This window comes from Ambystoma mexicanum, chromosome 13 (genome assembly GCF_040938575.1).
Source record: "Ambystoma mexicanum isolate Mex_15411 chromosome 13, UKY_AmexF1_1, whole genome shotgun sequence".
NCBI lineage: Eukaryota > Metazoa > Chordata > Amphibia > Caudata > Ambystomatidae > Ambystoma > Ambystoma mexicanum.
The window spans coordinates 179790850-179818382 of record NC_090938.1 but is presented as its reverse complement, the minus strand read 5'-3'; the positions used below and the strand labels follow the sequence as shown (position 1 = coordinate 179818382).

Here is a 27533-nt window from a genome sequence, read left to right as displayed (position 1 = left end):
TGCCGAGCTTGAAAACTAACTCTCAGACCTCGCATTTCATTGTGCCAATGGTTCTCGTAGATCCGGAACAGCCTAAACGGTTGCATGCAATAAAGGCATACATCGATAGTGGGGCTATAGGAAACTATGTGGATCGTGAATTGGTCTCTAGGATTAACCTCCCTCTGCGTCCTAAAACCAGCAAAGATGTCATCACCACAGTCGCTGGAACTGAAATTGCCTCTGGACCGTTAACACATTCCACTACTGAGGTGACTCTTATTGGTCCAGACGGCCATCGGGAGGCAGTTGTGTTTGACGTAATCAAGGCTCCACAGTTTGAGGTTATTCTTGGAATTCCTTGGTTAGAGACACATAACCCTCGAATTGATTGGCGAGCGAAGAGAATAACCTTCCCGGATTGTGCACAAACCTGCTACCCAGAAAATCTGAAAATTAGTCTAGCATCAGTAACCTCTGACTCCATGCAACTACCTCCAGAATACCAAGACTTTCAGGACGTCTTCCAAAAGGAACAGGCCAACACGTTACCTTCCCACCGATCATACGATTGCCAAATCGATCTGGTGCCCGGTGCACAACCCCCTTGTAGCAGGATTTACGCCCTTACAGAACAGGAAAATCTGCATTTGAGACAATATTTTGATCAATACCTAGCCAATGGTTTCATTCGCCCGTCAAAGTCTCCGGCATCCTCGGCTTTGTTCTTCGTGCCTAAAAAAGAAGGCGACCTTAGAACTTGTATCGATTACTGCGCATTGAACCAGATAACTGTTAAAAATCGTTACCCTCTGCCTCTGATCCCTGAACTCCTTGACCAGGTGAAGGACGCTTGCATATGCACCAAGTTAGATCTCCGGGGGCTTATCATCTGGTACGAGTAAAAGAAGGCTACGAATGGAAAACGGCCTTCCGTACAAAATATGGACTATTCGAATACCAGGTGATGCCTTTCTGGTTGTGCAACGCGCCTGCTGCCTTCCAATTATTCATGAACGATGTCCTTCGGGAACTCATCGATGTCTGTGTTGTCGTGTATATCGATGACATTCTTGTGTACTCCTCTTCGGAATCTGATCACAGAAAGCATGTCAGGGCCGTTGTAGAGAAATTGCACCTGCACAAACTGTTTGCAAAGCTGGAAAAATGCGTTTTCCATACCACCGAGGTTGAGTTTCTTGGATTCATCTTGACACCTAAAAGGGTCCGAATGGACTCACGGAAAGTGGATGACATCCTCAAATAGCCATCACCTAGTTCGGTGAAAGGCGTCCAAAGCATGCTTGGTTTTACCAATTTTTATCACAGGTTTATCCCGGAATTTTCACGTGTGGTGCAACCCATCACTGCACTCTTGCGGAAAAATAAACGTTCTGAATGGACCAAGGAAGCCGAACAGGCCTTTCAGGAATTGAAAGCTAAATTTACTTCCGCACCTATTTTGAAGCACCCACGTCCCGATCTCCCATATATAGTTGAAACCAATGCCTCCAGTTTAGCCATGGGAGCTGTCCTGTCTCAGAGAGACCCTGAAACTAACCAACTGCACCCCGTAGCATTTTGGTCCAGGAAGTTCTCGCCGCCAGAGATAAATTATGCAATCACCGATAAGGAATTATTAGCCATTAAGTCCGCCTTTAAGGCTTGGCGGCATTACCTTCTTGGCGCCCGGCATACCATCACCGTGATCACTGAAATTTGCAATATTTAAAAACTGCCAGGGCTGAATCGTCTCGACAGCTCCGATGGGCTTTATTCTTTGCTGAGTTCGAATTTTGTAATCACCTACCGCCCCGGCTGTAAGAATGGCAAGGCGGGCGCTCTATCTCGAATTGGAATGAGAGAAATAGACACAAACTCAGAGCCTGTGCCGATGTCTCCCGAACAAAGAATTTTGGGGATTTTACAATCCCTTGAAGACATTCAAGCAGGAATAAAACAATTCCTGGACTCTTCAGCCTTGCAGGATTGGATCAAAAGGGGGCCTTACTTTTCAGTAACCGATGGCTTACCTTACTTCCACGGACGCTTATTTCTGCCAGAAAAGGAATTGCAAGAACTGGTTATTTCCCGTCACCATGATACCCTGATGGAAGGACATCCTGGCATTGCCAAAACAGAGGAAAAGATTAAACAACAATTCTGGTGGCCTTCCTGGCGAAAGGATATTAAATCTTTCGTGATGTCCTGTGGAGTGTGCGCCCAAAACAAAGGTCAGAAAACAAAACCCGCCGGTTTTCTTCAGCCCTTAGACATTCCACCAGCACCTTGGCACACCTTGTCACTAGATTTTATCATGGACCTGCCCTCCTGTAATGGATACAATACTATTCTGGTCGTGGTGGATTTATTTTCCAAAATGGCCCATTTTATTCCATTGAAAGGATTACCTACAGCTTTTGTTCTTGCCAAGGAATTCCTCGAAAATATCCGATTGCATGGATTCCCGTCCATACTACTCTCAGATCGGGGAAGCCAGTTTATTTCTCATTTTTGGAAAAAGTGTTGTCAACTGGCACAAATCGACGGAAGACTCTCAACCAGCCACCACCCACAGACCGATGGTCAGACGGAGAGAACGAACCAGACCCTTGAACAATATCTACCATGTATATTGCACCAATCGGAGGGTAATTGGAAGGACATTTTAGGGGTGGCTGAATATGCATACAATAACTCGATACACTCTGGAACTGGTCAGAGCCCCTTTTATACCCTATATGGACATCACCCTCGTTATTCAGACTTGGACTCATCTCTGAGCCTTGAAATGCCCGCAGTGGACCATTTGCATTCTACAATTACTCAAGCCTTCAAGAATGCAACTGCACATTTGCAACATGCGAAAGGGAAATACAAAAAGAATGCGGATCTGCATCGAAGAGAGGCGCCTCGATACCAAATAGGGGATCAAGTATGGTTGGCTACCAAACACCTATCACTCAAGGGGCCTCAAAATTTTAATCCAAGGTATTTAGGCCCTTACTCGATCAAAGCTATAATCAACCCAGTGGCAGTCAAGCTCGCTAACATGCGGATTCACCCCGTTTTTCATGTGTCACTTTTGAAACCAGTGCACCCAGGAACCAGATTAACAAAGCCACCAGAACTGATTCAGATAGATGGGGAGCCTGAATTCGAGGTTAAGAACAGTTTGGATTCTAAGATCTCAAAATCAAAACTTTTCTATCTAATTGATTGGAAAGGGTACGGGCCTCAGGAAAGGTCTTGGGAACCCAGTGACCACGTACATGCACCTCGGCTGGTAAAAAGGTTCCATCGGAATTTCCCAAACAAACCGAAACCTCCAGAAGGAACGACCTGGGGGGAGGGGGGGGTGCTGTCATGATGCCTGCCCCCGGAGCACCAGGCCAGGCCCAGCACCCCCGGAAGCAGGCATCATGCCCTCGGGTAAAAGCCCAGCGGCCCCTTATAGGGGCTCTTTGGACTCAGTCCTGGCGCCTTTGGCGCCAGGCTCATGTTGGACATCAGTCCTGGCGCCATAGGCGCCAGGCTCATAAAGGGAGGTGTTTGGTGCACTTACCTGATGCAGACCATGCTGCACGCTTCAGGCCTCCCTGAGACCTGAAAGGGACTATTTTTTCATAGGGACTATTTTTTCACTAGGCGTGGCCAGGGAAGGATACATACCTAGTTGGGGAAGGATACATACCTGGGACTTCTTTGGAGGCTATTTAAGCCACTCCCAGACAGCAGCTCATGCTTGGCGTTGTTCTGCATTCCAGCAGCTGAACGCTCACTGTGTCTGCTCCTGCTCCTGGACTCCAGCCACGCCCGCCTCGAACCTGGAACTCCTGTTAGGAAAGAAGAGAAGAGAAAGGTGAAAACCACGAACTATTTCAAACTTCTTACCTGCATCCGGAATCTTCACTCCAGCATCCCAGAAGAAGGACTTCTATTTAAAAGCATTGCGTTGCTCGCTGCAGCGCGCTCTTCACTCGCCTGTCCTCGAGACATCTCCCGGCTCCATCGCGGCTGTCAGCACATGTCGCCACATCTCTGCGTCTAGGGGAGAGAAGAAGAGACAAAAGGTGAGCAAAGGGAACACCGGAGGAAAGCCTAATTTACAGCCATAATACTTACCAGCTTTTCTTGGTGTCATCCCATATTTCGGGGCGGCGCCGCTCCGTTGGCAGGTACCGCACCCCGGCCCCTATGGGGAAAGGACAAAAGACATTATTGGGAAATGATAAAGACATTTAGAGGAATCGCCCTCACTAACTCACCTGAGTTTACCATCGGCAATTAACCCCTTCAACGCATCGTCTTCATTCTGCATCTGAAATAAAGGACAGATCACAAGTTAGGAAGACAACATAAAAGGGGGCTCACTCTTGAACTTTTGAATCTTCATACTGCGTTTCGCTCAGAAAAGTCAAGAGGATTTTCCCAGCGCCATTCTGAAAACCAGTGAAGTAACTGGACTAACGTGCGCCCCTGCACCAGACGCAGGATAGAGAGTTCATCCTTCCAAACCATAAGGTGAGCTTAAACCGGGGGTTTGGAGGAGGAATTTAGAGGAGAACGAAGGGGAACAAGGGGGGAAAGGGGGGAATCAAGCACACTATTCTGCAAACGGTTAATTCCCTTTCTCATCTGCAGAAGGATATTCCTACGGGCCAGTCAAGCAAGATTTGGGGAACCAGTTCAATCGGTGTTCCGGGCTCTGCGCATCACGCTTGAAGAGGCCACAGCAATCCAGACTAGACCTGCGCCTCCGTGGGAACCAGGTGGGCGTTACAGAAACATAGTACTTGCATTAGTGAGGATTACAATAGTAACACACACCTGGGGTCGACAGCACAGGTACATATCAACGGCTAACCACGAATGAACGACAAGAATTCCAGCTCTGATGATGACGCTCGATGGAGCTGTCAGTATCCATACCTCCTGCTGGTGAAGAACATCTAGAAATGTTGTAGATGTGGCAGACGCTTCAGCATCTCCCTGAAAGACAGTACTTGCATTAGTATGGATAACACTAATTATAACTGAAAACAAACACCAGTGGACGATAACTAAGGTGTATATCAATTGGAAAGCAGTAACCAAACATTTGGTAAAATAATTACACGATAAAATAAAACTATTACTTGACATGCATAAAACAAGTCTGTAGCGGATTAGCCTAGTAAGATTACGTGATATGCGCTAGAAGTGGTTGATAACTGCGACCACATCAAGGATGTAGAATGTTCTTGCTTCAGATTCAAGGGATAGTCAAGAAGTTGTAAAGGTAAATTATTGATTGATAATGAAATGCCAATATTAAAAATAGCCATGTAAGGCGACAGAATACTTGAAAAATGCTCAATACAGCACAGTTCCCTGTTCCCATATATATACATTGCGTTTGTGGGTTATGAAATCGAAAAAGAATATATTGATAAATATCATTATTCAAAAAACTAAACACTCATATCAATATCGAAATTATTACAAGGGATTAGAACACCTACAATATCAATTAATCTGCTCGGATACCTACACACTACCGCAAGGCCTAAAGCTAAATCCGGAACTACTTGACTCACCGGTGGCGGAATGTGGACGAATAGAGTGGGAATAGCGTTTTCGAGCAATTTCCGTGTCGTTCGCCGTTTATTCTTCTTTGTTACCAAAGATGATGTGTACATGTCCAAGGAAAAGTGCCTGCTGCAGATGCGGTATCGATCACCCCTCTTGTCCTGTAAAACTTGTTGGACTCTACTTTCCAGCTCATCCAGTGGATATCCCCAATGTCTGACCCATTCTCTTATTCATCAACAGTTTTCGGGAATACATGCATTTTAGTGCCTTCAGATTTCGCATGGGTCTTCGAAGGGCAACCGCTAATCGAACAGGCAGGCATTGTTGAAAAATCTGAAAAGTAAATATCGACATTATTATACAATCTTCAAGAATAAAGATTTGATACAAAAGTAAATGAATCATACAATGATCAATGCAAGGTTTATTTTGGTCGCAGGAACTATACCAGTTCATTATGTGCGGCTTAGTATTTGCATAAATTGCAGAAATGTATAAATGATGTGACTAAAATCTGAACATGTGACTCATCCCTTGGATGTTCTGTATTGCACGAGAAGGAAACATGCTTACATTATAGACTGGACCCCCGAAGGATGCAATTCGATGACAATAGACACAGATGAAAATAAATAGATCTATTGATAGCATAGCAATGGAAACTCAAGTCAATAGCAATGAGACCAATGAACATAGCACTATTGTGTACTCAACTCGCAAACAGATAGAAATTTAAAAATCTGCGAAATATGACTAGGATACATGGCTTTACCTTGACCAACAAACAGTTGGATTCAGCAAGCAGAGCAGTATGTTGCAGGAGAATATGTGGGTGGCCACAGGTAGCACACTGATGGGTTTGCTCTAAGCGGTCACAGAAGTTCACGGATAGCACGACGACGAGCAGATTAGCGTAGATCTCAGTGGTTGCCAGGTAACACGTTCAGGAGTTGACTTGCAAAGCACAAAGATGTTCTCATGGACATATCAAGTGGTTTATAAAGTATTAGAAACAGGGTGTGTTTGTGAATGAATGACGTATGTATGTCGTGGTCTTAGGGGGGCGGCCTGCTTCAAGGGGAGGCCTGGCTGGAGACACAGGGTCTGAGGAGGCCATGTGACCGATGGCCCCTCGGCGTGGGATACCTTTTGAAGTGTACATGTAGTTTGGCACCTTGGCCTGTTCGCGCCCCTGACAGCGCGCATCCACTGGCGCGAACTGCCTTTGATAGAGGGGGTGGGATGGATGGGCCTGGGGCGTGCAGATAAGGCACAGGAAGACTGCTGAATGGAGACACACTTAGGTGGATTGCAGGGGGGGCGGCCTGCTTCAAGGGGAGGCCTGGCTGGAGACACGGGGTCTGAGGAGGCCATGTGACCGATGGCCCCTTGGCGTGTGATACCTTTTGAAGTGTACATGTAGTTTGGCACCTTGGCCTTTCGCGCCCCTGACAGCTCCCTATGCCAGCGCTCATCCACTGGCGCGAACCGCCTTTATATCAATATATAGTATATTGCCTTTATATCAATGATAGTATATCGTTGCTTAGCAATAACAATTGCCACATACCGGAGATTCTTGTGAGCACAGACCCACACTTCAACCAGTGTATTATAGTGGTCAAGACCCTAAGGCCTGTATAATCCAATGGTAATTGTTAGTATAGCTATATATGTGACTTTTATAGAGACATAACCTACTGAAAGACTTTGAACAAGTGTTATTTAGTGCATGCATTATCGAGAATATGTTATGTTAGCTTAGATAGATAGTGACCACCCTGCTTCACAGCGACCAGACCTTCACCCATTCGGAGCACAGATGTCTGACGTCCATCCTTGAATGGAGACACACTTGATTCATTTAAAAAATCTTAACAACCGCTGTTAAAATATATGTGGTGTTTTATTTTGTATCTTATTTTCATGACACAAAAATACAAGACTTTAAAGAATATACAGGTCAGGTTGCAGCACAGCGAGAGAAAATCCCCTGTACTGACCGCTGTAACTCGGGAACATTTCTCTAATGGCACGAACGGCACAGGCGTGTATCACTCTTCGAACGCGGTGTCCAAGCCTCCCGTGGAGCCACCATGTAAAGGAACGATAGGCCACCGGCCTGTACCACCTGTGAAAAGGAATGAAACAAACTGTTTTTAAATGACCAAGATAAGTTTAATAAACGTTTGTTGTCAATGACAATTCTTGTAACTAATGGCATTCTGCACGGACAAATGCTATCTAGACAATGCACACTATTGAACGACTTACATGCGTTACAATGATATGTAGATGTAATTTTGGATATAGTAGAAGAACATGAAATAGGAGTGGCATGGCAAGCAGAGTATACTTACTCGTTACTCGGATTACAAGGACGAACAATTGCGCGAAGTTCGTGCATAAGCACCATCATTATTCTCAACACGGCCCGTGTGAGGCAGGCTGCCCTGAAGTCTGGCAGCTCGGTGGTGCATTGCGGTCGTGGCTCGCCTTCCGAAATGTAGGCCAGGCATTCCAAGTTTTCTCGGCAGCAGCAGTTCTCGTCCTCAGTTGGCATTAGCTTGCACCGATTGCATGTGCACCAGGTGGAGACGCCGTCCATGCGACTAGGCCCAGGCTCTTAATCTGTTGATTCGTCCTGCCAACTGCCGTCCGAATCCCCATCGTTTTCGCGTGCTTCCCTTTCCAGTAGTTCCTCCTCGGTATGCTCGGGCTCGTACATGTAGGGCATTATTGTAGCCATTGTGTGTTAAACAAACTAAAATAATTTATAGCGGTGGTACTGGTATCTGTTCACACGGGCTACAAGCAGCGAAGGTAGCTGACCAGAGCACTGAAACGAGTCACAGAATACTCAAATTAACACAGAGAGAGGAATGGAATCGAAAATCTGCTGCTGTGTGTTGTGAAACGGTCTGTTTATACTTATTGAGGAAAGAGGCATCCTGCCATTTCCATGGCGACACGTCATTAGCTGAAGCGCAGTGAATGTTGACACAAGACGTGCTTTGGCGTTGGGAAATGGGCGGTACGAGTCTGCTGATGACAGGCTCAGGGGCGGGGTATTTGATTTAGTGCCGCAAAAGCAGGTCAGCCAGGGCGATGGGGGAAATGATAGGATTATCAGAAAATGGCGGCTCCCTGGTGTTTGTTTTCGCGTGCGTTTAATGGACGAAAACTCAGGTAAGGTCCATAGGAAAGTTTTCTAAAATCGAGCCACTTAGGCTTAAAAAAACATGGCCGACCCGTAGGGACAAACATTTTTACTAGACCATGTCTTTAATGGTAACGTCTTGGAGCAAGTCGATTTCTATGATTAGAGGTCAGGATTAACAGCAGTGGCCAATGGACCTCCCAAATAGAGAAAACATTTACCAAATTTGGGAAAATATTGTGGGGTAATCAAGAGATTCCATATTACCCCCAGCTCTTGAGATTTATAGGGCTAAGGCAAAATCTGCCACTGTGTATGGATCTCACATTTGGGGCTATGCAAATTGTGACAAACTTTTAAAAAGCCTATTTAGTCTACCCATTAACTGTTGTAAATATCCTCTTGTTATGGAACGCAATCTGAAACCTTTGATGATCTACATTTGAGGTCAGTTCTGTATTGAATTAGTATCTCGGCATGCCGGAATTAATTAATTATAGGTAGTCAATATCCCACATATTAGGCATTGACGGAGGAGGTTGTTGCCTTTGTTTATCCACGTAAAAGGATATCTGCAGATCTTGAACCTTGATATTTTATGGAATAACCCTGCACCTATTACCAATACAAGTGCAATACTAGTGAAGAAATTGGCTGCCGAGTTGTCAGGAAGGAACGTGATTGATGCATGTAGTCGATTGTCTATGGGACCAACCTATTTGACAGGAAAGCTTGTAATAGGTGTGAGTCATATCTGGATAAAATCCATCAGCCTTTAGCATGTACATTTATTTAAAAACGGAGACTTCACATCCTCAGCATTGAGAGTATTACCTGCAAATGGAATTGTAAAGACTTGAGAGGGGTATCTGTACTTCTGCCCTCTATATGGCAGAGCACAGGCAAAGAGCACCCTAACCAAGCTTCTCTATTGTGGTAGCAATGGGTGAGCAACCCAGGCTTAAGCTCTCAGGAGGTGATGCAGGCTGGTTCTTAAGTGCAGTGAGTCCCCAAGCCCCACAAAGGTATGTCCACACACTATGTTATGTGCCAAGGCAGTTCTTTATACAAATAAATAAAGTTTCAGAGATATATAAATGATTAATAACACTTTGTACTGTGGTAATTCTAATATGGCAAATATATACAATGTCTATGTGGTACCACACATAGCTTTAGATTCCTTTAAAATGCATCAACTGCTGACGGTTATAAGGTAGCATACAAATCATGCAGCAAGGTGTAACAGCATAGATCATAGGAAGGAAGGCAAGTTAGGCTAAACAATGGCAGAATGCTTTCTCCAGCTACCTACACAATTCTGAGGAGGACCCCCCTTTCCCCCCACCTGAGCAACCTATAATAAAAGTATTAACAAGCCCAGTCCACAAGTGCTTAATCAGTCTTGTTTCCTGGCCAAAAGTTAAAACCACCCCAATTTTTTTGACGGTTCATTGACGGATTCCCCGAAGGGTGGACTCCCTTTAAAGCAGGAGCCACAGGACGTCGAGATCCTCGAAGAAAAGTGGAAAACTGGCATAGGGATAGCCGCTTCGTCCTTCACGGTGCTCTTCGATAATCGTTTGTGGAAGTCCTGGGACGAGCAATCAATCCCCCCTAGCAGTGCCTACACCCCCTCCCACACCCCTGAGGTAACCCAGACAAAATGACACCAATTTGGAGGGTCTATGTACAGAGGCCTGCCAAAAGTGGAACAAAGGGCTCAACCTTTGGTTTAGAAGTCACAGAGACGAACACAGATGCCATTTTACAAACCGAGTTCTGGCAGAAAATACCATCCGATAAATTTATTTAAGATAAGTAGATCGGTGGTACGTTAGAGATTAACAAGAAAAAGTATCAATCTCCAACAATGGGACGAATCCCATAGGGTTATGCTCGGGGTCAAACATAACAAGTAGTTTCCACTGCCACCAGCCAAAACTCGACGAGGGGGGATGGGGCAGTGCCCCCTCGAGTAACAGGTCTAGGAGAAATCGAATTACCCCTACTAGTACTTCCACAATAAGATGGTTTGTACTAGTCCTGTTAGTAAATTTAGTTCTAGTAAAGCCAATGGTGACTTTACATGCCCGGGGAGACAGTAGTCAGTCTCCGGGTATGGAGTCTATGGTGGAGGTCCGCTAGGACGCCCCAGTGTTACGGCACGTAGGGTGCGGTGTAACACACATAGAAAAACATATGAGACCCTATGGAGTAAAAGACCCCATAGCCCCTCGAACACATTGACATCTCAAAGGAATTACACACACATAAATGTCCAAGAGTGGGAGAAAAGAGTCTCACTCTTGGCAGAATGGAAAAAACAAACTCCAGAAATCCAGCAAAGCTGCTGGGGGACTCACTAGGTTAGGAAATTCAGCCTAAACAGAGAATTCTCCCTAACACTGACATGGAGGCCCTGCCCCTCCAATGCATTTCCAGCATCACAGTCACCTCCCCCACCCCCCAGACTGAGGTTAGGGTGGTCTAATCTCCCACGAGATTGACACCCTCATCCAGACAGTCAACATACTTTCTGGAAAGGCCATCTGCATTATCATGGCTCTTCCCTGGTCTATGCTCAATAGTGAAGTCTAGCCCTTGCAGGCTAATGGACCACCTGAGCAGTTTAGGGTTTTCACCCTTCATCTGCATAAGCCACTTTAAGGGCTTATGGTTGGTTTGGACCTTGAAGGTAAATCCTGTAAGAAGGCCTAAAACTCCTAAGCCTCCAAACTATACTGAAACATTCCTTTCATCAGTAGCCCACATAAGTTCTCCACCTTTGAGTTGCCTACGGATGACTATGATAGGATATTAGTTTAACAAAGGTAGTTTAACCACTTGAGAGTTCGCAGCCACTGCTTTTACCCACTGTGCCTTTCACAGATGGGAAATATCCATTTGCATATCAGTCTTTGTCCTGCCCAGGGGCAGTCCAGCACCGAAATACAATGGCAATTCCAATCTGAACGAGAGTACCACCAGCAACCCCATACTAGGGTGAAACAAAGACTGATATGCAAATGGATATCTACCGCTACCTTTGTAAAACTATTTTTAAGGAACCTGGGATTGGTAACCCTAGGTTTCCTGGGGGCAACCAGACGTGGTCTCCCTCTCACTGTGCTTAGAGAGGCATCAGCTTCACCTCACTGATGATCCCCAACAAGGGTGAAACACGTGTATGGGGTTGCTGGTGGTACTCTCGTTCAGATTGGAATTGCCATTGTATTTCGGTGCTGGACTGCCCCTGGGAAGGACAAAGACTGATATGCAAATGGATATTTCCCATCTGTGAAAGGCACAGTGAGTAAAAGCAGTGGCTGCGAACTCTCAAGTGGTTAATAACCACTGAACAGGTTATCATGTCTGTTCTTGCGAGAGAGGGGCGCCCGCTACCTTTGTAAAACTATTTTTAAGGAACCTGGGATTGGTAACCCTAGGTTTCCTGGGGGCAACCAGACGTGGTCTCCCTCTCACTGTGCTTAGAGAGGCATCAGCTTCACCTCACTGATGATCCCCAACAAGGGTGAAACACGTGTATGGGGTTGCTGGTGGTACTCTCGTTCAGATTGGAATTGCCATTGTATTTCGGTGCTGGACTGCCCCTGGGCAGGACAAAGACTGATATGCAAATGGATATTTCCCATCTGTGAAAGGCACAGTGAGTAAAAGCAGTGGCTGCGAACTCTCAAGTGGTTAATAACCACTGAACAGGTTATCATGTCTGTTCTTGCGAGAGAGGGGCGCCCGCTACCTTTGTAAAACTATGATAGGATATTACCTCTCTATGTCATCTAACTGGGACAAGACAGCTACAATTCCGGTATCACAGGCATCAGTTTGAACAATAAAGGGTTTTCTGTAATCAGGCAAAAACAACACAGGTGCCCTACACAGTTTCCTACAAACCAACAAAGGCCCTCTGACAGTCTTCAGTCCAAATAACCTTGCTCAGTTGCTTGGGCGAGGTTAGAGCTGTCAGAGGGGCAGCTAGTCTGCCATGAAGTTCCGGTAATACCCAGTGAGGCCCAAAAAAGCTCTCACTTGGGTTTGAGTAGTGGGAGTCTCCCAGTCATGTACATTCTGTACCTTACTGGGGAGAGGTTGGATTCAACCCCCTCCCTCATGACCAAGGTAAGTGACTTTCCCCTGAGCTATTTGGCACTTGGTGGCCCTGATAGTGAGGTTAGCCCTTTTCAAGCCCTGCAACACACGATCCAAATGAGTCAAATACTCTTTCCAGGTAGAACTGTAGACAGCAAAGTCGTCTAGGTAGGCCACGCAAAAGGCCTTCTGCCCACTGAGAGCATGATTGACCAACCTTTGCAAGGTGGCAGGTGCATTCTTCAACCCGAAAGACATGACTCTAAACTGGTAGAGCCCCTCTGATGTTGAGAACATAGTTTTTTCCTTGGCATGGTCCGTCAGAGCCATTTGCCAATAGCCTGATGTGAGGTCCAAAGTACTTACAATTTTGGCAGCATCTATGGTGTCCACAAGCTCATCAGCACTAGACAATGGGTGAGCATCACTTTTGGTGACGGCATTGACTCCTCAGTAGTCGTCTCAGAACCTCCAATCCTTGGTACCTGCCTGGGAACTTTCTTGGGGACAAGGACCACTGGACTGGACTAGGGACTGGTTGAGGGTTCAATTACACCCAGATCCAACATCTTGGCGAACTCAGCCTGGATGTGATTCTTTACAGTATCTGACATCCGATAGTATCTGCTTTTTTATTTTTATTTTGCATTTTTAAAGCGCTCACACAGCCCGCAGGCATCGAGGCGCTGTTACAGGAAGTAGTTTTTTTTTTTAGTTGCGTAATTGTTTTTGTCTTAGTTGCGTATTTATAACGCGCTTAAACACCCAGAGGTTTCTAAGCGCGGATCTGGGGATCGAACCTGTGTAGCTTCCTGTCGTCTTGCTTCCAACGCGCGCAGGTTGCAGCTGAGCTATCCTCCCGGGATATTCTACTTATGGCAGGTACACTGTCACCAGTGTCAATTTCGTGCCTGCACCACAGGGTGAGGCCCGGTGTCAGTGAGAACAGAGGGGCATACTGCCGGAGCAAAGCCCTGCATGCCCTCTGCTGCTCTGGTGTCAGATTGGGAGAGAGGTGTACTCCCTCCACTGAGCCATCCGGAGGGTTGCTATGCAGCAAATCAGGAAGGGGCTCACTCTCATCATCCTCTTGCTCTGAAGCCAGCAGAAGACATGAGACTTCCTCTATTCTGTGGAGAGGCTTGAACCCGTTACGTGGAATACCTGAGGGGCTACTCCAGGGACTCCCATGTCAAACAGATAGTTGACCTCACCCATCCTGAAGGGACTGGTCCACTTATCTGCCAATGCTCGAGGCTTGGCAGGCTCCATCACAATAATCTCCTGTTCTGGTGTCCAATCCATTTGTGAGGCCTTAAGGTCATGCCAGTACTTGTTTAATTCTTGCCTTGCCCTAAGATTCGCTGATGCCTGGCCCATCATCTGTGCCATCCTCCTTCTGAGGCCTAACACATAGTCCCCCACTTGCTTGGCAGGACCTGGAGGGATGGCTTCCAAACCTCCTCTGTTTAAGGCAATGGGCCCCCTCACGGGATGTCCAACGAGAAGTTCAATGGGGCTGAACCCAACACCCTCTTGAGGCGCTTCTCCATAGGTGAACAGCAGACATGGTAGGGGCTCTTCCAAAGCACCCAGCATGCCCTTGAGGGTCTTATTAAACCTCTTAACCAGACAGTTGGTCTGTGGATGGTAGGAGGTGGAGAACTTATATGTTACCCCACATTCCTTCGACATTGCTTGTATGTAATTAGACATGAAGTTGGATCCTCTGTGAGAGATCACCTCTTTAGTGAATCCAACTCTGGTAAAAATGCCCAGTAGAGCCCTGGCAACAACCTTGGCAGTAATGGTCCAAAGGGGTATAGCCTCAGGGTACCTGGTGGCATGATCAACCAGGACCAGGGTGAACTGGTGTCCACCCGATGAGGGAGGGTCCAAGGGACCGACTATGTCGATGCCTACCTTCTCAAATGGAGTAGAAACCACTGGGAAAAGCTGCAGTAGGACAATGACACTGCCTTCAGTCTTGCCAGACAACTGACAAGTGGGACAGGTACTGCAGTGGGACTCCACTTCTACTCCCATCCGGGGCCAGTAGAAATGTGCAGAGAGCCTTTGCTTAGTCTTCTTAGTACCAAGATGACCAGCAAAAGGTACCTCATGCGCCAACTGCAATAAGAAGGGCCTGTAAACCGTGGGTACCACCAACCTCTTGAGGGCACCAGGTTCAGGCTTAGTGGGCTCACTACAAAGGAGATCACCCTCCCAATAAATCTTGAACGACCTAGGCACTTCACCTTGTGCCTGGGCTTGTTTTCTTAGACCCTTGAGAGAGTGGCACTCTCTCTGACATTTACAGAAGTCTCCCCTACAGGCCCCCCCTTCAGCCAGCAGGCACTGAAGCAGGCATTGAAGGTCAGGGTGATCCTCTGGGTTGAGCAACTCTCCCTGAGGAGGATCCTCTGGCTCTTCTCTCTCAGGGGTTGAGTCTCAGGTTACCACTGGACCCAGCCCGTCCGAAGCCTGGATCCCAGTGGATGCTGCTGAAACAGCTGGAAGAGAAGGAGCCCCCTTCACAGATAGCCCTCTTGCTCTTCCTTTTTGCCTTGGGTCTCCCCTTTGGCGTGGGTAGCTGACTAGCAGTCAGACCCTAAGTGACCTGAGACCTAGTGACTGCAGCAGCAGTCAGGGGTAGTCCATCAGAGAGCAACCCCAACTCTACTAGATAATTTGGGAGGCCCACCAGCTAACCTGGTAGTTCTCAGAGGAGCACCTACATAGTCCTCTGGCATGAGCAGGGTCCAGTCCACCACTGTCATACTTGCCCCAGTGTCTCTCAAACCAGTAGTAGGCTGGCCATTCAGGAAGACACTCCGAGTATCCTGTGGGGTAGTAGCCAGTACATCTGCATACTGGTCCCAGGTCCCAAGGGACACTAGGGATATCTCTGCAGGAGCACCAAATGTGATTCCTGTAGAGGAGGGAAGGACAGTGGCCTCCACTTCAGGCATGAAGTAAGCGTAGGCCAGGCCGATAGCCTGGACTCCAAGTGCCTTCCCTTTACACTTGGGGGTCATCCTTCATGTGGTCCAGAGCCCCACAGGCCCAACAAGTGCCAGGAATGCAAGGTACTGTACTGGATCTACTGGGAGCCTGCTTTGCAGCAGGAGAACCGCTACTCTTACTCCCACCCCCATGAGACGTATCCCCACTAGAATTGTGGTTCTTAGGAGAGGGAGGTTTAGGTTTACTCGACTGTGATTGCTCATTGGACTCCTCAGACTTCTGAGAGGTCTCTTACTCTTTGTCCTTGTCCTTCCTACTGGGTTCCTTAGGGGACATCCGGTGGGAGACCCACTTGTCAGCCAGCCTGGCCTGCTTAAAGGGATCCAAAATGTTCTGGTCAGCAACCTACTGACACAGCTCTGGTGAACAGCCTTCAGTAAAATGTTAAAAAAGCAAAAAGGTGGGACAATTCAACAAATGTTTTCTGCTTGTATCCATCAATCGACCTCATCATGTTCATATGCGCAGCACTCAACCAGTCAACCCAAGACACATTGGGCCTCATTATAAGTTTGCCGGCCCGGTATCAACGGTACCAGTAAGCTTGCTGGTACCATTGTTACCAGACTGGCAAACTACGACTTCTGCTCTCGTGTGCATTCCAGCCCGCAAGGACTGGCCTGGCAGGCGTACCGCAGCCGCGAGCAGAGCATGTCGGATGCACCGGCACCATTCTGAATGGTGCCGGTGCATCCGACCTCCCCATTCCCATTGAGCCCTATGGGGTTCAAATGGGAATGGGGAGCATTTTTTTCTGGCGCCCGCAAATGGGCAATTACCGGGTCCGGCAGGGCAGTAATGACCCGGTAATTGGCCATTCGCGGGTGCCGGAAAAAAGAAATCACAAGTTTGGCGGCAGCCTTCCGGTTTTACCGGCAAGGCTACTGCCAAACTTGTAATGAGGCACATTCTCTCTTTTCTTATACTCCCTGTACCTTTTAAGATATTGGGTAGGTGTCGTGCCAAACTTGGCAATCAAAGCAGTTTTCATGCACTCATACTGACCCCTTTCTTTCACACTCTGTTGCAGAATACAGTCATAACAAGACTGAGGTACTCTGCTTAACACTTCTAGTATTAATATATTTCACATAAAACCACATATATTGCCATTCCTGTCCAGAATATGTTACACAGTTCTACCGCCTCTTGAAACGTGCAGCCAAACATTAGACTAACAGATCTGTCCTTTGTATATTTTTCACCACTTTGAATCACAAGTTATGAGTCTCTGAAAACTGTTTGTTGTTCATTCTGAACAGCAAATGGTACACCCCTTTTTCGCTCCCTGGAGTCCAGGAGCATCCCCCTCCTTGGGGAAGTTTGTTCCAGGAGCCATTTACGACCCTCTCACACCTCCGTTTCCTGGGCTGAAGGGTCTGATATTGTTCATTCTCTTTCTGTAGACAATAGTCTGGGCTAAGCCACAATTAGCATCTCCTAGTGAGTTTCTGCAGAGAGGATATCCCTCCCCCTGGGAGAAACCTGCTTTTCCAGTTCTTGCAGCTCAGCCAGGCTAATTGACCTCTTAAATCCAGCAAAACCCAAACTTGTTGCATCAAACATAAATAATTTACTTTCTTAGCTTTACATCTGGGGGATCAAAAACACAACTGACATCTGTATTGCTTTTAGCAACAATCCTTCTATGTGTGCTTATCCGGCAGCCTTTTAGTTTAAATACTTTTAAGTTTCATCAGGAGCTTATCTGACAGCTGTCATCCACAGGTAGCCCATGGTACTGCACACAGATTTTGACAGGGGCTGTCAGTTTACAGACAATCCAGTTTGTCTGAAGAATGTTTTGCTCTTCACATAAGGACTTTGTATGTTCGCAATGCTTCATTAGATTACATGAATTTTTGTGCCAAGCAAGATTTTGAATGTTGAGAAGTGTTGTGTTATAGGCATTTTGGCATTTTTAGCAACAAAGCAAATATCATTTAACGGCACATTTTGAAGTTTCATTTGCAAAGCGCTGCTTCTCTCTGCGCACTCTGTTTGCTGGTCATGGATCCCACTGGCACATTTTCTGCAGCATGTTCTCCATTCCACCACACATGCACCATGTGTGTCAGGTTGTGCATCTATCTTTTTGTGTGTTTAGATGCGCAGTTTTTGAGGTTTTTGGCGCTCAAGAGTTTTGCTGCCATTGCTGCAGTTCCTTGTTCCATACTATTAGAGTGATGCCACATAGCATAGGGGTCAATACATCCCACATTGCTCGAGAAACTCTGGGCGATTACCAGATTATTGAAACTACTGTTACCAGAAGGCTTTGGAACAGGCTAGAAGAGGGTCAAAGTTATCATATGTGAGTCTAGTAAAATCCTCTGTACAGTCGAAGTCTTTGACCGGCAGATGATCGTAAAGATAAGGGAAGTGAAGCCCACAACGTAAGAAAAGTGGAAAGAACAGTATGTTGACAAGAGTGAACCTGGCAGAGGGTCGTCCATAGTGAACTGTTTAAGACATTAAGATTTGTGAATATCACAAAGGAGAATGTGTTGAAAACTGTAGTGAACCCGATGGAGGGAAGAAACCATTCAAGAAGTGTCTGAACACGGAGGAGGGCGATCGAGGGGTGAAAAGGCTTCACCCAACGTAGCATTACAAAGGAACTTTTTGTTGTTATTTTGAACACATCAGGTCCTCTAAGGCAAGAGACCTTTTACAGCGAAAAGAGACTTGGCCGTTGACGGTCCTGATAATTGAGAACGGAATTGTTGCCTTGTGCTGGGAAAGCTCGAGCATGTGCTGGGCTCCAAAGTCCCACCTTTTCCCGTGCTCAAAATGTCGGGAAGGGAGACCACGATTACCGCATTCTGACCTATTATTTATGAACACTTCTTTTCTTTCATGTGAGCCCTATCCCACGCTCTTTTGTATTTAGCGTAAGATTGGCAATAGGTTTTTCTTAGTATAGGCCCTTTTATTTGACAAGACACCAGTAGGTCTGCCTTATTTTGATTTGATGGTCGTAGCTTGCTCCCATCTTAGATTAAGTGTAGATTAGGCGTTTTTCCACCCAACCTATACAGTTTGATAAACTCCCTTGAACTGTGATCACTTGTGTCTGCCTATTCTTGTACCATGCCTTCCTTACAGGGGGGATGGTGCATCAGTGCTGTATGGAGAGGTAATGTGGTGACTTTGCTTTAAGGTCTTTGCTAATATGAATGCTGGTGGGTTTTGTTGTGACTGAAGGGTGCAGTGTTTTGGAAGGGATTTATGGCGATTGCACTTCCATCCTCGGGATTTCTGCCCCACTCTTCGTGGGCACAGGCAGGGGTCACAGACAGAGGGTCATGGGACCCCTGAACTGCACACCTTCATATGAATACAGACAGATGCATAATGGGCAAAAGATATATTTTACCCTGAAAAAAATGCTCACACTAAGGCACAGTCAAAATGTGTTTACTCTCCTTTTGCAAACAGCACGTTTTCATTTAGTTCTGCGCAGTAATAATAGGTGCGTACATTACCTAAATGCATGCAACATAAGTTTAGAAGAATTTAGGGATGAGGGCACAAACTAGCGCACCACTGCCTGAGCAGATAGTTGAGCCTGCGCTTTTGTGAAATGCACATGTTTGCCTCATGCCCTAACTCTGTGAGCCAAAATGCTGGCTTTGGCTATGATGCACGTAGGACAAAAGCTGTTCTATCAGTATGGAGGCGATGCACCACTGCCAGCATTGCTCTCTTTCTCGCTGTGCCCAGCAAATAATACAGCATAGGGATCATCACATTGTGTGACATATTCAAGATTCTGAGTCGTGGGAGTAGTTTTGTTTTAATTCACCAATTAAAACATTCCTGCACTCTCACCCTTCCGTTTAAGTGTGCTTGTCTTACTTTTACACAGCACAAATCGCCTGAATTGTTTACATAATCTGAGAACATCGCCACCTAATTCTCAAAAACTCACACTGGACCCAAGTGCCAAGAACAAAAGTAAAACATGAAACTTCTAAATAATTTCAGGCCTGTGCTGAGCCATGTGTTCAGTCAAAACAGCTTAATTAAGTCGGGTACAACTGCTAAATAAAGACCCACGTCAGCTCGGTTGCAGAGAGGAAAGGGCGCAATTTAAACTTGCAAGTGGAATACGTCATTTTCAGCTCTTCTGTGCACATGTCTCTGAAACCAAGGCCCAGACACATGAAATATGGTTATCTAGAAAATATAACAAAGGAGCACAGCACTATATCATCATCAGACCTCGGCCCAGTGCCTCTGGCGCATTTAATCTTCATCAGGACGATCACAAGAAATATTTGTATAAATAAAAAATAGCGATAATCAATTTTTTTACATTAGTGTTCTTGTGAAATCATATATATATTACATATATTTTAAATTTGATCTACATATAAACTGAAAATATCAATGGAAGAAATGCGGCAATCACTTGAAAATGTATAATTTTATTTGGAAGTTGCATGGTATATTTCCCATTCAAAGATGGGCGCTAGTTTCGGCTTGAGTCATCCAAGATGGCCAAGACCATGGAAGAGCTCAGAGATAAACGAGTTCCCGAAATGGGCAGGAATGGGTGGGATTAGCCATAGGGATTAGCATGGCTAGAGGCAGGGAATGGGAGGGATCAATAACCAAACACCACCAAAATACATTGTGTGTCCCTCCTCAAATGTCATTCATGTGTGCCCCTTGTCACAAGCCCTTCTTCCTATGTACCCATGAATCAGTACCTGAATGCAATAGTTTGAGCAATTTAAGTGTGGCAAGCGACATCTAATAGCCCAAACTAAAAAGGGCCTCTTGGTAAATTTTTATTGTATTCATTAAAAAATTAGGCCTAAGCCACTTTTTCCATAAAACATAATAGTTCGCACAGATTAGCAGGAAATGTCCCAAGTCCTTACTTCCTTTTTTAATCTGCCACCTCTAAGGAAGGCATGGTATCAAAGCAAGACAAGGCGCAAGTGATCACAGTTCAAGGGTGTTATATTAAACTGTAAAACTGGGTGAGATAAATGCCTAATCTAAACCTAAATCTAAGATGGGAGCAAGCAACGACCATCAAGTAATAATACAGTCCTATTGAAAGTTCTAGTCAAATCAAAAGGGCCTATACTAAGAAAAACCTATTGCCAATCCTTACCGCTATGCTACAAAATCGTGTGGGATAATGTCCACAAAGGAGGAAAGAATTGTTCTCAAATGATAAATCAGGATGTTATGGTCAGGGACCCTCAATACGAGTTTGCCAGTAAAAAAAAGAAAATTACTGGCATGCCGCTGCTACTGTTCCCGTGCAGCACTACTGCCGGAATCTACAGTAGATTCTGAGTCAGCGTGCATGCGCATTCCGGCATGGCAGAAACGGTAGCACCGGCATGCCTGTAATGGCTCCAAAACCCCTGATACCGGCATCGTTGATGCCGCAGACATTGACTCCAGCACCGACGACGCCATAATTACCGCTGTCGGTATTACCGGCAACGGAAACGTCATCGCGCCGGAACGGGAAATGCACCAGCGGCCATCATTAAAACACAATCTATTGCAATTTTCATTGGACAGGAGTGTTACCTGAAAACCAAGTACATACCGACACAGAGGAACATGTCAGCTAGGGAAGCTGCCATCCGCCGCCGCAAACCACTGTTCAGTGAACAGGAAGTGAACATGCTGGCAGACACACTTGTGGACCATGCTGATGCAGTGTTCTGTGCTGATCTGCGGCATCCAGCACAACTAAGAGAAAATGCCATTTGGGAGGATGTGGCCTGCAAAGTCTCGGCAGTGTGGACAACACCCTGGAAGGTCCGAGATTGTAGGAAATGGTGGGACGAACTCCGTGTTCATGTCCGCAACCTCCTCGCCGCAGAGCGCAGCCAGGGGCTGGCCACAGGAGGTGGAGCGCCATCCCCCATCAAACTGCAGGCGTGGGAGCAGACCTGCAGCACCGATCTCCACATGGAGAGCATAGAGGGAGTTGGAGATGCGGAGACGGGAGCAGCGACCTCTGATGATGCCAGTGAGTGTCTGTAACCGTAATCCCAAAGTCACATCACACACCTTGTATCCCCAATGCCAATGGTCAAGTCCAAATGTCAAGTAAGTGGCACCAGATCCCTGCTGCCATTCCATCCACCGACAACCTCCTTCCACACAAGTACAATGTACCTGGCAGGAAGACAAGAAACAATCCCCACTGACACACCCCACATGTCCCCTGTATTGCCCACACAAGTACCATCTGCATGCACACAGACACACATCACTGTCCAACTGCTGGTGTCACCGCCGTGCCCCCACATGGCCAAAGCACCTCATGTCAAGATGCACACATCAATGACAAACGTTGCACACTTGTCACACCCACCATGTCCCTTCCCGCAGAGTCAACATCAACGCAGCAACGTCCACAAGTGAAACACATCCGTTTCACAATCAAACTCTACATGTATTACAGCCCCTGTGGCATGGCCACAACACCCAGCCCACTAGACACAAGTACCCCAGCCAACAGGCACTGCGCACTCCATGGCCGCACAACAAAGATGCTCCCACACTGCATCCCCCACACACTCATGTGTGCACCATGCCATGCCCTCCACCATGTCCATGACATTGCACATGACTCTGAATGTACTAGCATTGCTGTCTGTCAGATGGATTCACACCCATTACTGATGCCCTGCCTCAATGTCCTCCACAGACACATTATCTGACAGCGACAGTGAACATGCCACCACACCCAGGTCCACTGGTGCACGTCACTGCCGCAACAAATCCACCACCTCTAGACAGGAGCTAAGCACCTTCACGGCAAGAGGGGAGTGTGCCACAACATCTTCTGCACAGCCCCCCGTCACCAGGAAACACCTGCTGCCCAGCAGCCGCCAACACCTGCTGGCAAGCAGCCCCATCAGCCACCAACACCTGCCAGCAAGCAGCCCCGGCAACCACCAACACGTGCTGGCAAGCAGCCCCAGCAGGCAACAACACCTGCAGCCAAGCAGGCCCATCAGCCAACACCGCCTGCGGCCAAGCAGGCTCATCAGCAAACACTGCCTGCGGCCAAGCAGGCCCATCAGCCAACACCGCCTGCGGCCAAGCAGGCCCATCAGCAGGAAGAACGTGAAACCCCAGACCACAGCCTGCAGGAAGAGCCAGAATCCCCAGACTACACGCTGCAGGAAGAGCGTGAATGCCCAGATCACACGCTGCAGGAAGAGCCTGAATCCCTGCCATCCAGCCAGGCGCTCGAACCTGCAACACCAACAGAAGGCTCTGGAGCACACCGCATTGTGGAGGCCAGTGGGCCTGACACACAGAGCGATGGTGGCCATGAGGACGAAGCTGTGTTTACTCCCCCAGTCCCTCGGAACCCACTTCCCTTGCCACTACCTGGACTCCGGCACATACGTGACATTGAGGGGCGCCTCACTGGAATGGAAGAGCAGCAGCAGACAATGCTTGCTATAGTCCCCCAGTACCTCACTGAGGCACAACTGATACGGCAGACTATGCAGGACACCTCGCGTCACACGGGACGTATGCTCGGCAGGGCCACGGAGGGTGTGCAACACCTGGCAAGGCGTGTATAGGAGGGAAATGGAGTGATGTCTGCTATGGCTGAGTCAATTAACATGTTGGTGAATGCCATAGCCGAACAACGGCACATCACCACCCCAGTCGGCCCATCCTCTAGCACAACACCGACCAGTTCCATTCAGAGTAGCCCTGTGCGTCGGTCACAGCAACTCAATCGCCCGCCAGAGGCTCACACCCATCCTCCATAAAGGGGGCGTAAATAGGCCATGTTACTAATGCATGTGGGGGAAGGAGTAGTTGGGGAGGGGTAGCGGGTGTGGGGCTAGTGGGTGTGGGGTTGTTGGGTGTGGGTGTGGTGGGGGAGGGGCTGTGGGGATAGAGGGTCTGGGGATGGTGGGGGAGGGGGTTTTGGGGAAGGAGGTAGTGGGGGACAGTGTGTGGGGTAAATAAAACAGGATGGTAGTGTTAGGCAATATAATTCACATCTGTACATAGTTCATCTTTATGCAATACACCAGGTGTTCCAAACAAACATATGGACATGCTTATTCACTGGGAGTCAATTTAATCATGTACGGTGTCCAGTGTGACCCATGTCCAGTCCATCAAAAGTAGTAGTCAATTAATTCTTGCCATGTCACACATTCATCATTGCCATTGTGGCGGGGAGGATTTCCCCAATCTTCTTCATCCTCATCCTCTGGTGGCATCATGTCCATGTCAGGGGGCAGGGGCACGTTGCGCCGGATGCACATGTTGTGTAGCATGGCACATACCAGCACAATTTTGCCAGCCTGCTCTGGCCCAGAAATGAGGGCCCCCCCAACCTGCTGAGGCAGCGGAACCGGGCCTTGAACAGGCCAAATGTCTGCTCGATGGTGACGCGCGTGTGTACATGTGTACAGTTGTAGGCCTCTTCATACCTGTTGTTTGGTTGCCTGATGGGGGTCATGAGCCAACCCATCAGGGGATACCCGGCATCACCTGCATGGGAGTGATGGAAAGGGTAATTGTGATTAATTGGGTAATTCCATGTTAGTTCCAGCTCTACAGTTTTCACAGTGTTCATTGGAAAATGCAACTAAGCACGGGAAATCATAACTGTACATGGCATGTGGTAGGGGGCGTGGCTACATGGCCGCGTGAGTAGACGCGTTCTTGGACGGCTCCCGCGGATCCGACATAGATCCTTGGAGATGGACGTGCTTTACCCTTGCCACATGGGCCTGCAGCACACCCACAAAACATCAGGGGCACACATAGAGCGCAATGATGGCCCGATCCGCAGAGTGACGGGCGTGGAACGGCTGCCGGAAGATTTGGGGAACCGAGTCTCGGGGCTGCACAAGATGGCGGACGGCGAACAAAGGGCCATAAACGGACCACTGCGTCGCAGGGAGAGGTGGCAGGCGAGGCGCAGCGGAGACCAAGCCCGTCTTGTCCTGGTTGGACAGAAGAGCCCAGCGTATGTGCCAACAAATGAGGACCTTTGCGGATGGGAGGAGGTCCTGCCGTGTCAGGAGATCCATGGAGCGCGAGAGTGCGGCGTGAAGTCGTGGGCGGCACTGGCAGCGGGACGCTGCGCAGGGCTAGGGAGGATCGCCCCCTCGGCCCGCGGCAGCATCTGAGCATTGGACATCGGAGAAGTAGCAACTCCGTGTCCAGCGCCCGATCATCAGGCTTTGATGTTGCCAGTGGAACGGGGGCCCCTGTGACGCCTGGACCTGGATGAGTGCAGACACGGCAGGAGGCACCAGCCTTCGGAGAGGCTCTGACTGGCGCACTGGAGCCGGCGGCGCCTGCCCTGCACCGCCTCAGCAGCAACGGACGCATTCGGGTCAAGTAAGTGCCAGTGTCAGCTCCGGTGGGGCTCGCAGCACTTGGCAGCATCACTGGGGGCATACAGACGCCCGGCGTGGGGGGATCTCATCCAGCAGGTGGGGGCCCAAACGGATAGATGCCGCGCCTAAGGTACAGCATGCAGTTGGTATCCTGACAGGCATCCAACAAGCGTGGATGTGCGTGCGCCCACAGCTGAGGGCTGAACCAGTGAAAACGGGCCCGAAATACTGCTGCACCCGCGGCAACATGGCGGCATCCAAAGGATTGCACTAGCGGAGGAGAGGGCACTAAGAGGCCACGGCCCACTGAAATTAATAGGCCGCACTAGGGCCAGTGACACTGCGCACCAGAAGTCCGGACGGGGCCACAGGTCGAGCCTCCAGCGGGAGGTGACGCGGATGCCCAACACACAGTGCCGGGTCCCCTACACATTACGCTATAGAAGGCAGGCACGTCAGCAGAGCCGCTGAGATGGGGCTCCAGCTTTGTGCGGACCAAATAGCCGAAATAACAACATGAGACGACACAGCCCACTCCAGGGGCTGGACTGGAAACTCTGGGGCACTCTCAACACAGCCTGTTCGTGAAGCGTGCCTGGTGGGAAGCTCCACAGACACCACCACCAGGTGGGAAGCAACAGTAATTTGTCAGGGCACAGGGTTGACGCGCATGGGGCCAGCAAATACGCACGGGGGCCCTACAAGCACTGAGGGTCCGCCCAAGGACCCGGACCAACTGGGGCTGGGGCTCGGGGTTCGAGAGGTTTGAATAAACCCACATAATTACATGGGAGGACACAGCACACTCCAGGAGCAAAACAGGCAGCTTGCAGACACCCCTGACACGGCCTGTCTGGGCCTGACACGAAGAGCAGTCTAACTTTATTAAGGCCGGGTGCCACAAGCGGTCGGGCTTGCCCACACTTCCCCAACACACCACGATGACCAACAAACCCTTGAGAACAAAGGGTAAGCAACCCACGCTCAACGACTGCGCCAGAACATCGCCGGGTGCAGAAGGAGTTAGGAGCAAAGACAAAACCCCTGTTGGGGGCACAGTCACTATGGGCACGAACCAGGAGATCCTTGCTGCGATTGCTGATCTGAAAGTGGCCTTGGAGACCAAACTGGGACAGGCCATGAACAAATTGAAGGTGGCACTAGAGCTCAAAGTCGGGGCGGTGCAGGAGGAGGTGAATCTTCTTCGGCAAGATGTCAGGACACTGGCGGAACGCACGGGGGACCTAGAAAAAGAGATGGCCCCGAATACAGCAGACGGCGCAGCCCATAAATTGGAACTTCACGCCCTAGTGCAGCGCGTGGGCAACCTGGAAAGTAGGGCGGAGGAGGCGTAGGGACGTGCCCGAAGGAATAATATCTGTATCGTTGGATTGCCGGAAGGAGCTGAGGGATCCAACCCCACGGAGTATATTGAATCTATGCTGCTGCAGGAGATAACCGGAGGAGTGTTGACCCAGGGGTTTGATGGGCGCACAGGGCCCTGATGAGGAGGCCACCGCCGGGAACCCCCCCCTAGGCCAGTGATAGCCAAGAACCTGAACTACCGGGATCGGGAAAAAATGCTTGAAGACTTTCGGAAGGGCAGAACAATACAAAGGGGGTCGGCAAACATAACCAACCGCATACCTGGATTACACCTTGCAAGTGCAGCGCAGACGTATGAACTTTGGGACTGTGAAAAGAAGATCACGGAAAGCAGGCTACAAGTATATGTTGATTTACCTGGCTAAGCTGAAGGTGTTCCACAAGAATAGAACCTTGTTCTTTGAAACCCCGGAGGATGCTATGGGGTGGCTGGACACGCAGAGCTGCCCCCAAGAATCGGGAATCCAGAGAGGAGACGGAGAAGATAAGTAACATGGGTCTGTGGCACCTAGGGTCTCACGGCCTAAGACAATGGGACTTGAATATAGCATAAGACATAGCCTATGGGAGGGTGCTGCTAGGGCTATACATGCATACATGATCCGTTAGCACAGAGAAACCTTGATAATAGCGCGGGAGTCTTACAGAGCCAACTCTCATACCCCCACAACGAGAAGTTTAGTTAGGTCACCGGTAGTCCGGCGACACCCTGCCGGGTTCCTGACCTCGGCAGTCCGAGGCAGGACCAAACGCGGGGGGACCTGAGATCCGGGGTTGGGCGGGGGGAGTAAAGGGGTTGTGTGCAGTGGTTTAGAGTTGGGAAAAGGGGGAGGGGGAGTTTGTTGGAAGTGGGAGGGGAACGAGCCAAACTTTGTGTTATATCAGACGGGAGGGGAAACTGGGAGGGGAGGCGGGATACC

The 27533-nt window shown here is 48.4% G+C and overlaps 1 protein-coding gene across 2 annotated transcripts in view; it reads right to left on the bottom strand.

Moving 5' to 3' along the window:
- The window catches only part of SHISA4 (shisa family member 4), a 538517-nt gene that overhangs the window by 286317 nt on the left and 224667 nt on the right, over positions 1-27533 (bottom strand). The window lies entirely within an intron of this gene.